At 42.5% G+C, this 13,010-nt stretch overlaps 1 long non-coding RNA gene across 1 annotated transcript in view; it reads right to left on the reverse strand.

The window, feature by feature from the left end:
• LOC138468464 (uncharacterized) overlaps positions 1-7,929 on the reverse strand; it is a 134,050-nt gene extending 126,121 nt beyond the window's left edge. Inside the window, exon 1 of the long non-coding RNA XR_011268265.1 lies at positions 7,790-7,929. This is a non-coding gene — a long non-coding RNA (uncharacterized lncRNA). The remainder of the gene's footprint in view (positions 1-7,789) is intronic.
• Positions 7,930-13,010: the final 5,081 nt, after the last annotated feature.

The raw sequence follows: 13,010 nt of genomic DNA on the forward strand, positions 1-13,010 counted from the left end.
GGTTGCCTTGCTAAGCTGCATGCTCCTTTCCCCCACTACACAGGATCCACTAACTTGGAACAAGTCCTTGACATAATGCCTCCACCTATGTCTAAGGTTCCTTGAGCAGACACCATGTTGCACTGATGTACTGTATGTTTTCCACACTGCAAGATACTTCATGCAATAACATCTGTCCAGTGTGCTGGGCAGAACCTGCTACTGAATGCACTAGTGCTCCATTCTCAGGATGTCCGAGTCATTTCAATATTTCTAAATTTACAGTGAGATTTGTAGAAATAGATGAGACTTCTCTTTTGAATGTTAACAAACACACTTGCTTAATACTGTATTCTACACATATTTATCCTTTCCCCAGCATATACTAATAAGGTATGTGACCTACACTAGTCTATAAACTAAAGCAAATATTCAGCAAACAAAGAGACCAGGCAGTAAACGGGATCAAGTAAAAAAGAGCAAAGAGCTTACAAGCACGTTTCCTGCTGGCACTGGCATCAAAACACGAAGAGTATGGCAAGATTCTTCAGGAGGAAAAAGGCACCAAAGAACGGAGGATCTACATGCATGCTTCAAGCTGGAAGCAGGGAGTCTGCAAGATAGGCTTGAATCTGGAACAGGAACAGCGGTGAAGCCTGCAAACCCGAACTACGGTTCCAAATAGTGCATTCATGTTGCTGATGTGAGGAAAGGTACATAGGATAGGTACAACCAGAAACGATCATTGTTTATTTATATGTATCGGTATTTCCTATGAACAACTTTATATGTGCCGGGACATTGTCCCGAGAGGATAGCTCAGCTTGCTCGCCTTGGAATCAAGACGACACAAAGCAATACAGGTTCTATCCCCGGGTCTGCGCTTGGAAACCTCCGGCTATTAAGCGCGTTATAAATATGCAACTAAGAGACATAGGGCCTGATCACGACCTCGGCGGTAACCCTTAAATCCGGCGGTAGCGCTATTACCACCGGATTTAAGGGTCCGCCGAAAATTCACGCTATTACCGCCAGCGGGAAATCCGCCGGCGGTAAGAGCGTGAATTTTCCCCATTGAGCCCAATGGGGAATGGGGAATTCCCGAATGGGCTCAATGGGGAATGGGGACTTCCAAGTCCGCCCAACTCGTGATCCCGCACTATTAGCGCCGGGGGCTATGGTGGTCGCGCTAATAGCCCCCGCACTAATAGCGTTAGTGTTACCGCCCAGGTCGTGATCAGGCCCATATTCTTGTATCAGATCCTCCATGCAAAACAAAAAAAAATATGTTTGAATCTAATCTGTGTAAGGCTCTGGTTGGAAGCAGGCGGGCACGTGCTCTGATGCTGGGCTGCTGAGTCACAGCGTGTGCAGATGATGTGCAGATGTGTTTGAAATGCTTTTTTGGCAAGTTTTCATGAAGATCCACCTTTTTTGATAGCAGGATACTTTTATGGTCTCTGCATTTGTACATTTCCATGGCGATGCAATGCTATCATGCAGTTCTTTCCGCCAAAAACGGACCCTACAGTTTTGGAAATTGGAAAGAAAGCCTTGCTGCGAGGAATGCTATCAGGACCTGGTATAATGCTCTTGACAGATGAAGGTGTCCAATTGCCGGTGCGAATATGTATTGACATCCGCATGCCCAACGTGGCAATAGGGTGGGAAAGACACATAACACCAACGGTGGATGAGCTGATTGTGGACTTGACAGGTGCCACTGTCTTCTAGCAAAGGACTCAAGGTACATCAAAACGTTCTCGTCACATCTCGGGCTGAGAAGATATCGCCGGCTCAATTTTGGAAACCCGTCGGCAGCAGAAGTCTTCCAAAACAAAATACGCAAAGTGCTTCAGGGACTCCCAGGAGTCACTAATGTGAGCAATGACATCCTGGTCTATGGTAAGACTGAAAAGGAACACAACAGCCGACCAGCAGCCACACTACAGCGACTAGAAGCGCCAGGGCTAACACTACACAAAGAAAAATGCGAATCCAGCAAATCCACAATGATTTTCTTTGGTTATGTCTTTAATGAGAAAAGGGTTTCTTCAGAAAGGTAGAAGACGTAAAAAATGTGCAAGCCCCCACCACGGGAACCAAAATCTCCAGCTTCCTAGGTGGGGCAAAATACTGCGGGTGATTCCTTCCTGACCTGGCCACCACTGCCACTCTCCTGCGAGAGCTCACAAAGGCAAAGCCAACATGGGATTGGGGAGGGACCGAAGAAAATGCTTTCCAGAAGATCAAAGACTCGCTATCCAGCGACGCAACCATTTTATTTTATCGGGCGCTTACATGTAGACATGTACATAGCTCAAGGTGGAGCCTGAAGAAGCAACAGGACAAAATACATAAAACTACAGGTTGGCTGATTCATTGGGTCCTAAACATGTGTTACTTGAAAAGCTCTGTTTTTAGTTTTTTGCGGAAGACCAAATGATTGGACTCGAATCTAAGGTACTTCGGCAATTTGTTCCAGTTAGAGGCCGCTTGGTTAGGGAAGGCTCTTCCCATACCAAGTTCCTTCCATGGCATTCTTCGTCATGTCGCGCAAGACAGAGCTACTGGTGGACGCCAGCACTGTGGGAAAGGAAATAAAGGTGAGGGAGAAAGCCCGCAAAGGGCACTCTCTGCTCTAATACCAGGGCCAGCGTGTCAGTGCCTTCATTACGTGCTTGCCTGCAGCACTTCCAGCCTTCCATGCCCGGCACGGCCCCACAGCTCCACGGCCCCCTCATCACACATAGGTCGCACTCTGCTGCAGCATCCAAAATAAATGCTCAATAATCCACAATTTGTACACAAATAGTAGAATGTTTATTATTTCATCAATTGGAATATCTGGAAACATGACAGAAAAAAAACATGTAACACATTTCATGCCCTGCTGGGCGCTTGACCACACAAGCACTTCTCTCTCGAGTGCTCATTTAAATGCCTGTTCTTTTCTACATGTACCACTCTATGATTAGCGGAATATGGCGGCCATCTTAGCATGGTATTCACAATCCACACATAGCACTCAAATTGCCTGCTTCTACATTTCAAATATCAAAAGGATGCAAATATGGGCACAAGGAGAGAACATCCTTTCCAAGATTAACAGACATAGATGACATAAAACGAGGGTACTTTCAGTTCCAAAAATTTCATAATTGCCAAAGAAAATGCCAACACAAGGCCCACAATGTAATGGGTCAGGGATGAAATCAAGATAAGTATGCACCCAAATAAACGGATTCTACGTTCTCAACCAAGTGACTCAAGCATGCAGGTCAGGGTGCACTTGCTGGCCGTACTGTCAAAACCTGAATAATGGGTAATGGTTTTTAAAAAAAAATGCAAAATGCAAATTTAATTACCTGTCAACAAATGCGTGAATAACATGCCCCGAATCACGTGTCTATGCAAATCTGCAATTATGCAAAGATGCATGGAGTAAAGTGCACAGTGCATGAACACATATTTGTATGATGTGTGTTTGGGGTACAGGATTGGGAGGTGTTGGGCGGCTGGGTGAGGTGGTGGGGGTGGGTTAGATAGAGTGTTAGAGGGTATGCCTCCCATTTAAAAAAAATCAACCAAAACGATTGCGGGGAACAATCCACAGATAAAGGGCAAACATGGAAAATGATCACAGTCAAAACATGTGGAACCACTTTACAAGGATGAGAGAGAGTGGTGTAGGTCAGAGAGGTAGATGGGGAATTTGGAGGAGGGAAACTTGCGCATGGAAGTAGTAGATGGAGAGAGAGGGGTGGAGATTGAGGCAAAGATGATGGAATGATCAGAGGGAGAAGGTGTGGTGGAGATATTAGAGGAAGAGAGTAGAGAAGAGGTGAGAATAAGGTCAAGTGAGTTACCATTTGAATTGGAGGGCAGAGAGTGGACAGAAGAGAGTGAGTGGTTAAGGAAAAGAGTTCTAACGTCGGTGGATAGAGGAGTAGAAAGAGAAGGGAGGTTAAAGTCACCAGGGACAACGAGGTGATGATGAGGAGGAAGGAAGTGGTGGTCAATACATTGACCAGGGGGATCAAGTGGCCAATAGAGAGATATAATTTGAATGCCATAGGAAGCAGGATTGTGGAGACATTGTGGGATATAAGCGAGGAGGAGAGATAGGAATTTTGGAAGTTGTGAACGGTATAACAACTCCACCCTTATGAGTTGGGCGGGGAGAGTACATGAAGGTGTTGGCAGGGTCATGAAGGGCAGTACGGATTGCAGGGCCTGAATAAGAAATCCAGGGTTCTTTTGAGCAGAGGAGAATGAAGAAGTAAGTAGAAGACAAAGGAAGAGCTAGTAAGAGTATTGCATGGTGAGGGAGGGGCTGAGCAAAGACATGATTGTACTCACAAGCAGGTAGCAGAACAACCGCTGTCCCGAACCATTGGTAGACATGGATTCAATCATTGAGAACACCGACGCAACATAGCAGGAATCTGTACTTTGAACCGACTCAATGCCGACTCACTAGTGAGAGGAAATGACTCAACATTTGTCAACATGGGCTGTTGTAACTCTATTGGAGTTTTACCCAGCAAAATAATGTCATCTGCATGGGGCTAATTCATCAATGCAATCTGATAAATAAAGATTAAAAAGATAGGGTGCTAGTACGCATCCCTGTCGAAGACCCATGCAGGTATCTACTTACGCACCCAAGTTCTCTTAGGTTTTGAGCCAAAGTTGAATACTACTACCAGAATGTACTTCTATTATCAGTTTCAATAATCCATGGGAATACCCCATGTATCCAGTTTGTACCATAATTGAAATCAGTCAACTTAATCAAATGCGCTGGTGAGATCTACACAGGCCATGAACAGGGAAGATTGATCCCTACGGCGAGCCTGTTCTTGTAATAGACTGTTAAGAGAGGTTCGACATTGCGTTCGGAAGCCGGTCAGAAGAACTTTAGATCTGCCAATGGTTTAAGCCCACTTGTTCAGAGCCTCCAATAATAAAGAAGAACACATTTTAGAGGGGTCATAGGCCGATAATTATCATGATCTTGGGTGTTCTCTTTTTGGAATATGGGCACTCCAAGAATGTGGAAAGGTACCCTCCATGACGATATATACAAATCATTTGAACAATATGTTTTCACCCATAGAGTGTGATACTTATTTAAAATTAGGTTCGGAAGACCATCAGGGCCCATGGCTCGAGATGCTTAGCAAACGTTCAATATCAAAAGTAGAGAACTGGCCTTGCCGGGATCCGATTGAAGAGGGCCTCAGCGAAAGCGCAGTGTCAATCGGGATCCCAAGTCTCTTTGAATAATACTCACTCCATGTGCCCTCAGTGATGACATTCTCTAGAGCACATGTCTTTCTAATTTCCAGAATGAGCATGAGTTAAATGTATTGGCAATGGCCAACATACATTGACTATCTGCGATATTAAAATTCATGCAATAGTGTTTTCACAAATTCCTGTGATTTTGTTTCTTGGTTTTGATAAAAGAAATCTTAAGGGGCACAGATGACACAGCACACCAATTAACCTCTCCAACTGAATATCGCAACATTTGCATTCTCTCATAAACAAGGCGATCAAAAACTTGGGACCTAACAAAGTTCCTTTTACTTACAGACGGGCAGTTAAGACGTCAATTATTTAGAGAGGAATTGCAAAACCTTAAAAAGGAAGTAGAATCTATAGCATTATTCAAGATAAAAATAGATTGCATATGAATATGCTTACAAATTAAACGATTACATTCAGAAATCACAGACAGTGACTAAAAAATACCCTGACTATAAGAAATATAAAAGGTTTCAATTTCTGGGAAAATAAGGTTAGAGATTAATTTAGAGGACACATGTAAAACCAAAAAGCAGTCCTGGACCCATCCACGAAATCACCTGTTGTAGGTCATGAGAGTCAATAAGGCACAGTGCAGGAATTTCAGCCAACAAAGACAAAATCATAGCCCGATTTAAAAATAAATTACCAGCATCTTTATAAACAGCTTCAAAGGCTACTATAAACGAATTTGACTTAAAAAGCATCGATCCTTAAACCCATTAAGCAAGCCAAAAGGGGACAGAGAAGCCCTAGTTAAAGGCAATTTTGAAGGCTGAACAGAAGTTGGATCATTAATGGAAGGGGCTTGTATAGAATGTAATGCCCACTTGATCTTGCAGATATAGGTGAAATAGAGGCACATGACACTGTGAGAGGAGATGGCGAGTTAACAGAGCAGCTGTTGGGGATAGCTTTTGTATGGGCACAGATATCCTCCTGGGACTTAATATGGTCTCTGGAAGTACCATAGCACATACATTGTTGGGATTTAGTGAGCTAAAACAACTTTTTGAATGTCTCTGTTTGGCAGCACACAGAGGGGGGTTCTCTTTTTGTGTGGTGGTTTTGATTTGGTCGCCCCCCAGCGATTTGACAAACGAAATGATTGCACTGGTTGAGATTCACATGTAGTGTCATCCCTGACTAATATCAAAGGAGTATTGGAAGAGGACATATCTTGAAGGATCTCTATCTTGACAGTTGGCGGAAGGGGACTAGGAGATGAGGAAATCCAGGCCAAAGACAATGGACTATGATCATCCACCATGGGAAGGCCTTCATTGGATTCAGTCTCAGGAGGCATCAGTGGTGGAAACATAATTTTATATATGGATCATAACATGTAAGAATTTGCTTTTAATTCTCCATTTAAAATATCGTACAGTCTCACAAAAGACTGATGAACAGGTTTTACGAAGATTTCGTATGGGTACAGCTATCTTCGCGGGACTCAATATGGTGTCTGGTAGTAGCATAACACAGGAATTGTTTGGATTTAGTGAGCTAAAAGATCTTTTTGAATGTCTCTGTTTGGCAGCAGGTAGGGGGGAAGTCCTCTTTTTCTGTCGCGGTTTAGATTTGGAAGCCTCCCAGTGATTTGCCAAAGGAAATTATTGCACTGGTTGCACTGGTTGAGACTCAAATGCAGTGTCACCTCCAACTATTATCGAAGGAGACTTGGAAGAGGCCATATCTTGAATGATCTCAACAGTTGACGGATGGGGGCTAGGGGATGAGGAAGTCAAAGCCAAAGACAGTGGAATATGACCATCCACCATGGGAAGGCGTTTGTTGGATACCGTCTCAGCTGGCATTGGTGGTGGAAAAATTGTAACATGTAAGAATTTGCTTTCAATTTTCCATTTATAACATCATAGAGTCTCACCAAAGACTGAAGAACAGAAAAGGCTGCTTGTACAGATGAGCCTCTGTCTTAAGCAGGATAGACAGGATCCCCTGAAAACTGTCCTCGATTACCTTTAATAGTTGTGTACACAAGGACCGAAGATTCAGCAGAGGAATTATCATAAAGAGAAGGAGTAGCTAAAAGGGACTCAATCTCACTTCTCAGGGCACTATCTGTCTCACTCTCCAAACTTAAACATAATTGTAACATTGAATTCTCAACGTCCTCAAGGGGCCACTCAGTAAGAGTTGTTAAGTTGATGCGCAACACTGCAGAAGACGAAGAGGACAAGGAGGCAGCAGCCAGGGGGATAGACAGTACTGTAGGAGGTCTGCCAGATCCCCCTTTTTCTCGTATGGTAGAGGAGGTGTTCACAAGTTGCAGGCCAGAAACAGACTCATTAAGAAGCATTAAGTCCAAAGGAAAGAGTGGAGAGGCAGCATGGGCTGCTGCAGAACCTGCAGGTTTTAAAGGAGCACTACAGAGATTGTAAAGAGTTGAATGCAGTGAGGGAATGATATAATGGTGTGAATAAGGCAAAAGGAGTAGAATGGGTGCAGGGGGGCTTACTACAAATGTTCTCACCTGAAGGCCAAGGCTTTGACGGTCGGCTCAGCACGTCCTCAGTGCCAACTGCAGCAACCGCACTTGCAACCTGCACTTATGCGCGGCGCATGGTGTGCGGCTTGAATGCAGTTATAAGGCTGATTTTTGGTTCCTGTTTACAGCAGTGTTGAGGTTAAAAGTCCTCCTCACAGCAACAAATGTTGCGTAATGACAAGGCAACTGCACTTGCCGTCTGCATTTATATGCTGCGCGTTGTGCACGCCTTGAAGCAGTTATAAGTCTGCTTTTTGGTTCCTGCTTCCAGCGGTGTGACAGGAACAATTCCTCTAGACGGCAACAAAGATAGCGAAATTACCCATTTCACATTTTACATTTATTTAAGTGTATTTGGAAGGCCAGCCTGGTAATGACAACTTCAAAAAGCAGCAGCCTCGAACAGACTCTGACCTCCGATTTGGCAGAGTCATAAAGCCTCTTGCAGAATATGACTGCTCCATTAAAGTAGCCTATTAAAAAGGCCTCTTATTCACGATGACGTATGTTTCTGATAATACCAGAATGCTAGCAAGAAACATTCCACAGCTTAATTCTACAACAGAAGTGTGCAATGAATAATGCCTTTAAAGAGGAGAAATGGGAAATACATTTTTGGTTCTAGTTTTCGGACCCTTGTCTGATTTGAAACTCAAAAATACCTTTGAATTCTGCAGAACAATATGAATAACCCACAAATGTTAAAATGATACATTACAATTTATGAACTATTCACATTTTAATGACCTTTTTGGACACACAACCAAAGAAACATAAAGGATGTATATGTTTTTAATAATGGCATAGGTCCATACTAGAACATTATCAGGGAAATACATTTTTCAGTCCAATTTTGATTTCACATTCCCAATGGGTGGGGTAACTCATGGCCAACATATCTCCTTATGAAAAAGAGAATTCAGTGGCCCAACCGAATTAAAGTGGAGGATATTCATGGGTTTAAGTGAATGAAGGAAACCTATCCTACGCTCACAAATTGCTGAATCAAATGATGTAGAAAAGGAAGAGAACCTGTTTGACAAGAGAAAAGCAGATTGTGGTCCAACCTGTATGTAGCCTTTTTGAACATCTCTTTAAGAAGGCCTTTTCCAGATGGGGCTGAATACAGAAGTCTTTCCGAAGCCAGAATCGGCATGCCTCAGAGGAATTTTTGGATCAAGTGGACAGACTTAAAGCAATAGCCTGTCTGGCGGTGATGCCCAGAGCCGGTTGATGTCCATACCTGTTCTGCACTTTTGATAGACGAATCAGAAATGAGCACAATAATCGCAGATCATCATTTAAACCTCCCACAAAGATTTTTTTCTCTTTATTGTGCATTTGGTTAAAGCAAACCCAGTTACATTGCATACAAAATTGAATCACTTTAAAATTATACAAAATGTTCGGTAATACTTACTAAAATATAGTCATAAACCATTTCTCCATTTGCTCACGCACAATACATCAATATTAATATCAATTCTTCAGTGATCAGTGTATAAAATCAGAAGAGTTTAAAAGCATCTAGTAATACAATTCCATATATTATGGGCTGCCACAGTAATAACAATAGATTCTGCTCGATACAGTGTATTCCAAAATTGGTCCGTCTAGACATTTTCAATATGCACCACGTAGCCTCTTACATAAAGGGGGTACAGGGAAGAGCACCTAGTTAAAGTATCTCGATCAGATTCAATCTCCGAATGGCAAATACGGCAAAGTCTCCACAGTGATCTTCCTCCAGGTACCCTGATACTCTAACACTGGTAAAAGGTTAAAACGTAAATAGATGATGAATCTCCTTAAGGCCAGGAAGGAGGGTTTAGTGAAATAGGCACAATGCCAATTAAGAAGAAAGCTTTGACTTGAGAAGATCTTATATCTCTTCTTCTGAGCCAGTTTATCAATGTTGTTGCTTCTATGCCACTCTCTGGCCTTATGTTTCAGAGTTTGATCCCTGTTAGATGCATCACTGATGCAGCCCATTGTTAGATCTAAAGATGTCAATAGGTGTAGTGTCGATTGTTCCAGGTCAAGGGTAAAATATTTTTTCCTTTTTCCATCTTTATTATTAGCCACTATGCTCAATAGCCCATTCACATGATTCAAAGGAAACATCATGTTAAGGTAGAGAATGTAGAGCTGTACCAGCCAAGTTGTAATAAGGGAGCAAAGGCCAAATTTCATTCTCATAGCCTCGACCTGGCTGAGCTAGGAAGGTTCATCATTGAGCGCAAAATGTTGGCTTCGAATTTGTAAAGCCACTTAACCTGGGTTGGGGGGAGTACCTGGAGACCATAAAGTATCACTAAAATGATGCTCATTCGATAGATGGTCAGCAGGCCTTACAGGATATTACCTTCTTTGCTGGCCATATAGCACGTGATGATCAACCACTTCCTCCAAATCCTAGTGGCTATAAATTCTTTATGGAAATTGTGAGTTGGATTACGTTTAAGGGAGAAGCCCAAGTAGATGTAAGTGTCTACCACTTCGAGCTTGTCCGTTCCAAGTTTCCATGTGAAGGGAAACTTTCTGGCCAGATTACCTGCGAGACACATGACTTTTGTTGTTTTAGCATTGATCGCATGTTATTAACCTTTGCGAGCTTAGCAAGTACATTGAGTGATTGCTGTAATCCTAGTGGGGTCTGATCAAACAGGACGGTGTCTTCCGCATAGCCAGCAATAATAGGGGCACCCCATTTAGTTTTGGAGGGATGTCTTACTTTCTCTAATACATTAGACATATCTGATATATAAAGGGTGAACCAAAAGGGTGCTAATACACACCCCTGTTTCAATCCTGAATTCGTAGAGATAAAACCAGTGATCTCAACATCCTGAGTCAGGCGAATGGCTACAGTTGTGTCCCTGTAGAGCCGTTAAACCAATAGATGAGGGATTATCCCCCATGAGGCAAGGTTATCCCATAGTCGCTGGTGAGAAACCAAATCAAAGGCTTTACTATAGTCGATAAAACAGCAATATAAGTTATAATCAGGACGACCACTAGCCTCTGCCATGAGGTATTATATAGCGCATATACTACATAAAGAGCGTTCTGCTTTTTGAAAACCTCTTTGGAACGGCTTTAAGAGTTCTCTTTTTAATGCCCATCATTGAGTTTTGCCAGAAGAAAGGTGGAAAATATCTTTTTACTCGTATCGAGCATGGCTAGAAGTCTATAGTTAGTGGGACTGTGTCTGTCTCCTTTTTTATGCACCGGAATAAGTATAGATTTACGGCAGCTTTGCGAGAGGTAGCCACTTCTCTCCACCTGCCTGAATAAGTTTAGCAGCCCATATGCCCAGAATACTGGATTTGCTTCCATAGTTACATTCCCCATGCAATCGGCGCCTGGAGTCCCAGAAGATTTAAGCTTTCTTATTTTAATTATAGTCTCTGCTACCTCAAAACTTTCTCCAAATAAATTCTGAGCTGGGAAATGTAAATCCATTTCCAATTTAGTATCAAGTTTAATGTAATATGAATTGGAAATATATGCTACCCATTGCGATTCAGATACAGCATGTAATTCAATGGGGATCGCCCCAGCAAAATGTCCCCTGAACTTTGACCAAAATATAGGATTGTCATTACTTCTCACGGTTCTAAAGAGCCAGAGCCAATTTGAATGATCTAACGAGTGTGTATGTGCTTTCAACCAATTTTTTTAGCGAGTGGTCAGGGAAGTGAGTTGCAACTCCCTCTTGTAAGGGAGGAGGGCAGATTGGCTTCTGACCCTCTCTTTGGCCCTTCTGGTGGAGAAGGGCGTCAAAGGGAGCCCTAATGTATTTGGCGATTTTGATCAATGGGGAATGGTTTCTAGTCCACATAAGGGGAGCCAGGCTGACAGTCATTTGTTGACTATCCCAAGAAGGTCTGCCAGCCAGGATAACAAAAGATCTTGATCCTTTGTAATAACACTGTTGTAATTTGTGGTCTTCTTTTCAGACCACACTATGCCATTACCGGTTGGGTTTTTACTAACTGCAGTGGTAAGGCAAGATATGATATGGGGATTACCAAGCCTGGAAAGCCACATAAAGATCGCATGATCACTTAAATTATGGATTTACAAGCATATTTGTTACATAGTCTTTATATATGTGGTATAAAAATATTCACAACTGTTTGGCTTTCTGATAAGCTTGTGATAGAGTGCAGGTGACGGGAGTTCTCTTATGCTTGGGAACTCTATTGTTTGCATTTCGCATTTTTGAACGATGTGCCAGGATCAATCTTTCTCCCCCGCGCCTTGAGTTCTATTTTTACCATTGACATTGACATTAAGATTAGATTCTTGTTTACTACTATTACTTAGGAAGTGCACTGTGCGCACATTGTGAGATATTTAAAGGTTCACAAATTCCAAGCATTCTAGCATTAACTACCACTTAATCAAGGAAACATTTGTGGCAACCATTTGACAAGGTATATTTGGAACGAGGGAGGCAAGGATTTGCTCTAGAGAGGCATGTTAGATCATGTACCATGAGAAATCGATGCCATCCGCGGTCCGCAATACCAACAGAGTACATTGGATGAGACTTAAATGTCTCCACACTTATGGTGGCAACAGTAAAGACAGAGATAAGTGATCACAGTTCAATGGTGTTTATTAAACTGGAAATGCAGGGTGGAAAAGCACCAAACCTAAACCTAAATCTAAGATGGGATCAAGCTTTGACCATCAAATTAAAAATAAGGCAGTTCTTGTGGCTTCTTGTCAAAGTAAAAGGCATATACTAAAATAAAACCTATTGCCAAATCCTTACAACTAATTATTGAAAACGTGTGGGATAGGGTTTTCAATAAAGAAACAAGTGTTCACAAATAATAAGTCAGGATGTGACGGCCATGAGTTCTCCTTTCCCCACGTCTTGGGAGCACAACACACGCTCGAGCTTTCCCAGCACAAGCCAACAGTTCCGTACCAGCTATCGGGGTCTTCAATGGTTAAGTCTATTTTAACAAAAGTCTCTTGCCTTTGAGGGCCTGATGTTTTCAACAAACAAACATAAAGTTCTGTTCCACGTATACTTTGGGTGATGGCTTCACCCCTTGGTCCCCCTCTTCTGGGCGCTTTTCAACAAATCATTTATACAGTTCCCTTTTCAATGAACTTTGGGTGATAACTTTCCACCACTAGATCTCCCTCTTTCGGATTTGGACCCCTTTTCAAATGCCAGCCTCCC

The sequence above is a fragment of the Ambystoma mexicanum genome, chromosome 4q, assembly GCF_040938575.1.
Source record: "Ambystoma mexicanum isolate Mex_15411 chromosome 4q, UKY_AmexF1_1, whole genome shotgun sequence".
Classification (NCBI taxonomy): Eukaryota; Metazoa; Chordata; class Amphibia; order Caudata; family Ambystomatidae; genus Ambystoma; species Ambystoma mexicanum.